This window comes from Mus musculus, chromosome 12 (assembly GCF_000001635.26).
Source record: "Mus musculus strain C57BL/6J chromosome 12, GRCm38.p6 C57BL/6J".
NCBI lineage: Eukaryota > Metazoa > Chordata > Mammalia > Rodentia > Muridae > Mus > Mus musculus.
In genome coordinates this window covers 88,066,228-88,071,356 of record NC_000078.6, presented here as the reverse complement: position 1 = coordinate 88,071,356, position 5,129 = coordinate 88,066,228, and the positions used below count along the sequence as shown (strand labels likewise).

Below are 5,129 nucleotides of genomic sequence, written 5' to 3'. Positions count from 1 at the left end.
CAGATTCTTTTTTTTTAACCTCTCAACTGTCTGGAGATTTTTCTTAATACCTGGTGCTGTCTGGATAATGAAAGCTAGAATGGCTGCTACTTTTACTTCCAGAGATTCAGGGTTCATGGGGCTGTGTTGTTGAAATGTCTCTATGGCCCTCTCAAAAAAAAGCTGGAGGGCATTTATTTTCTTGCTGCCTAATGTCATATACTCTGTCCAAATGTGTGGTCTGTCTTGTGGCTGCCTTGAGACCTGCCAGCAGAGCAAGTGTCTCCTCTTTCCTTCAACAGGGTTAAAATGCCAGTCTGGGTGAGTCAGAGGAAGTGAGCATGTGTGTGTGTGTGTGGGGGGGTGCTATATGTTTAAGCAAACCTGTAGAATGTGGTAGACATAGCCTGTTAATAAGTCTGACAAACTCAAAGTTACATCATCAAAGTCATCTCATCAAATTCACCTCATAAAGGTTACATCATCAGAGTCATCTGCCAAAGTCATCTCCTCAAAGTTATCTTGTCAAAGTCATCTCACAATGAAGAACACAAAAATACATATAAAACCTTTTCTGTCTGTGGAGCAGAAACAAGAAACAATCAGAAAATGTTGCTCATGAAATAGACCTCTCGATGACACCCAAAACACAAGTCCAACCATTTCTCTCTATCAGGTAGAAATGAGAAACAGCCAAAAGTGGTGAACAAACAAAAGAAAAATACTAGATTGGTGGGCATCTCTCTGCTCCCATGAAAACAAGTCCACCCCAGACCAAGACTCAGGACCTTTCCTCTATCTGCAATAGCCACAGCTCACAGATATGTCTATTTCTAACTGCAACTGGCCACAGGTACAAAATCAAGGAATTGTTTCTAGATGGGTGGACCTTTTAGTTCTCTGAGTCACGCCCACCCAAACTGGGACTAACGAGTCTCTTGGCTCCACCATTGCCAAGGCTCCCAGACACATCTGTCCTAACATCAAATCAACCACAGAACAAATTCAAGGCCTTGTTCCAAGAAAGATGTGGCAACATTTAGAATTAGTGAACAGAAAAAGCACAACCAGAAACAGAATCTAACCAAAACCATTAAAAGATATAGCCTGAAGTAACAAGAACAAACCAGAAGGTGGTGCTCACAGAAGACAGATGTGGTGCCACTCAGAATCTTTAAACAGAGACAACCTGCAACCACAACACAACCATTAAAAGATATTGCCTGAACTAACATGAATCAACAAGAAGGTGGTGCTCACAGAAGATGAATGTAGTACCACTCAGACATGGAAAAAATGCAGCATGCAGTAATAAGAACAACTAAAAAGTGTAGCTCCACATGAGGCAACTTGCAGTACTAATATTTACTCAGACCTGGGAAAAGTACCATAGCAACATAAGTCAATTCTCTTTACACAAGTTTTTTTCTGCTCAGTAGATTTCATAGAAAGTTTCTAACACTCAGAAAATTAGGCACCACACCAATCACTGCACAAATACTCACCTGTTCAGATCACATAGAAAACTTCTGGCACTCAGACAAATTCCTCAGCATGGCTTCAAACCTAGAAGTATTACCACGGCAATACAAGCCACCAGGTTCCACACAAATAAATCATCACAACACAGCTGGAAGAGTTCCACGTTTATCTTTACACAAGCTTGCTTTTTTTCTGCTCTGAAGATCTCACAGAAAGCTTAGAGAAATTCAGGGATCAGATAGGCAAGAAGCAGGAAATTTTATGCAATGTTACAAACATAAAAACACAAATACCTAGACTAGTTTTGCCACCTTCATGACCCTCCAGATAAGTAGTCCTGTGTGTCATGTGCAACGTCCCAGCCAATATAACAAAATATAATGCCAGGGAATTGTTAGTGGCCCAAAAACACTTTCAGGACATGATCTGATGCAACTAACAGCAGGGTCTTTATTCTATTTGAGCTAGTTCACCCACACCCCAATAGCACAATTGTCACACAGAATGATTTGGTGGGGGTGGGGGGAGAATCAAATGTTCTTCTGGGTAAGGCTTTGTAGTAAGCAGCAAGCTGAGGGTACATATTCAAGAATCTTATTACAAAGACACTGTGGCCTTTAACATAATTGACTGGTGCTGGTAGTCATATCATAAACTTAATTTCTGCATCACTCTGCATTAGTGGTTGTTAAGCTGGGGGTGGGCTTATAACCTGGGGGTAGAGAATTGTTGTAGGATTAACCTGGAGATGCTGGTCATTTGGGTGTAACCTGAAGAAACTGGTCTTGTTAGGGATTAGCCTAGAGAGTGGAGCTAGTCTCAGGTTTTGTTGGGGAGTATCCTGGCTAGTTTTGTGTCAACTTGACACAGATGGAGTTATCACAGAGAAAGGAGCTTCAGTTGAGGAAATGCCTACATGAGATCCTGCTGTAAGGCATTTTCTCAATTAGTGATCAAGGGGGAAAGGCCCCTTGTGGGTGGGGCCATCCCTGGACTGGGAGTCTTGGGTTCTATAAGAAAGAAAACTGAGCAATCAAAGGGACGCAAGCGAGTAAAGAACATCCCTCCATGGCTTCTGCATCAGCTCCTGCTTCCTGACCTGCTTGAGTTCCAGTCCTGACTTCCTTGGTAATGAACAGCAATATGGAAGTGTAAGCTGAATAAACCCTTTCCTCCACAACTTGCTTCTTGGTCATGATGTTTGTGCAGGAATAGAAACTCTGACTAAGACAGGGAGCAACTTGGAAACTAATGCTAGGTAACAGCCTGTTAGTTTACCTGACTTCAAACTTAAGTCAGGTTCTTTAAAATGAAGTCTGAACTTAAAAGATTTGGTATCTCCAAATCTTTTGGGAAGTATTTTCTGAGTGCACAAAGAAGCTGTGTTCCAGAGATAGGCAATGTTTTACCTTGTAATGCAGCTGTACTTGGTAATGAGCAAGAGTCACCCAGGTGATACTGATTTTGAGGTCATAAAGAGCAGCTGAGACTTGGGACTGTGTGAGATCATGGAAGGACATTGGTGAAAGTGCATCCTCACTTACAGTTGATGTCTCAGGACTTATGGTGTAATGCAAAGGATTTGAGACTTGGCACTTTAATACAGCCTATGAGAGACTATTTGTGAAGCCTTGTTGCTGCTGAAGACCTCAGTGTATCGGAGATGCCATTACTATGGGATGATCACCATTAACAGCAGCAGTGATGGAGTGAATCAACCTGATCTTAGGATGCTATAACAGGCAGAGCTGGTGAAGTGATGCCAGGCCTTTGGAGTTGGCCAGAAGACCATGTGTGGATCTCAGTCATAACAAGGTATAACATTGAAATTGCATTGGAGACCCTAAGATGTTCATGATGCCAGAGCCATGGGGTATCTGCTTAGGAAATCTGCTAACAGGGTGTAGAACCAGCCCAGGGGAAAGAAGTTTGGTGCAGTCAATAAAGCCATTACAGGAGTAGATATGAGCATAGCTTTGACATTAGACATGGAGATGCAGAGTTTTGAGTTTGCCCAGCTGATTTCCTGTCTTGCTTTGAGGATTACTATTATGTGATTGGAAGAAACTGAGAAGAGACCTTGAACTTTGGACTTTTAACATTGTTAAGACTGCTATAGGCTGTGTGGGCTTAGGAAGTTAGAATCAATGTACATTTTTATTATGCTATGATTAGATATGGCCATGGTTAATAGGTAGTGGCACTTTTAGGCATTGTAGCCTCGTTGGAATAGGTATGTCACTGTGAGCTTAGGCTTTAATACCCTCATCCTATTTGCCTGAAAGTGAGTCTTCTGCTAACTGCATTCAGAAAAAGATATTTTCCCCCAAATTAATTGAGAACCGTGATGTTGAGACCTCAAAACAGGGCGACTGAGCACAGAGGGACAGGGAGGAAAGGACTGCAACTTGCTCCCAGGGACTGGAGAAAATGAAAAAATAAAAAGAAAATAAAAAAGAAGGTTGGAATCCGTCAGTCTTCTGTGCTAATCATCCTTGCCTTCGTCCTCCTCTCCTTCCTCCCCTTCATCCTCATCGTCATCTTCTTCACCTTCATCCTCATCTCCCTTCTTCATCAATATCTTCTAACCTCTCCTCCTCTTCATCGTCATCATCATCATCTTCTGCCTCTCCTTCATCATCCATGTCAGGAACCAGATAATACTGCAAGGGATTTGGCCAAATGTCATCTTTGATGACCTCTCCTACCTCGTCAGCACCTGTATCAGAATGGTCAGTAAACCAGGTAAAGAAACTCTCTGGCTCTTCATGCTGCCTCTTCCTGCTGGCCTTATTCTTCGTTTTACTTGAGTGTTTTGTCAAATCCTTTCCAGATTTCCATTTGATTTTGGTGGACTTTGAAGATGGGTCACCACTCTCATTCAGATGAAATTCTTTGGAGAGAACTTTATTTTCAAAGTAAGGACTTTCATCAAAATCAAAATCTATTCTGTAACCTGATTTAATGTCTTCAAATTCTGTCACTTCAGCTCTGGTCAAATAATGCAGAGCCTCCTCGTCCTCCTCCCCAAGCAGTGCAGACACTTGTGGAAGGTTGACAAATGTTGTTACCCAAAAATCTGGGATTTTGGCGATCAATTCTGACCACTTCTGAAAAAATGGTTGGTGGAGTTTGTTATATTTTTGTTCTACTTTCAAAATTTCCTCACTGGCTTGTTCATTAAGTCTGTCTATTTCATTTTGTACTTCATCAATATGTTCAATTGCTTCTTGCTGTTCTTTTTCTCCCTTCAGCAGGCCTGGAGAGGCCGACTTGTCCTCAAGCTTCCGGGCAGCAGCCTGTCTGAGTTTCTTGGGCTGAGGCAGGATCACAGATTGCCACTTCGGGGCCATGGCACGAGGGAGATGACCTGGAGACAAAGCCCAGAACCCTGATGTTCACAGCAGGAAGAAACTCACAGTAACTCATAAATGTACTTTTTTATTATGCTATGATTAGATATGGCCATGGTTAATAGGTAGTGGCAATTTTAAGCATTGTAGCCTTGTAGGAATAGGTGTGTCACTGTGAGCTTAGGCTTTAATACCCTCATCCTAGCTGCCTGAAAGTGACCTCCTGCTAACTGCATTCAGAACAAGATGTAGAACTCTCAGCTCCTCCAGCCCCATTTCTGCTTGGACACTGCCATTCTCCTGCCTTGATAATAA

At 42.2% G+C, this 5,129-nt stretch overlaps 1 pseudogene; it reads right to left on the bottom strand.

The window, feature by feature from the left end:
- On the bottom strand, positions 3,775-4,887 carry Gm5789 (predicted gene 5789; annotated as a pseudogene).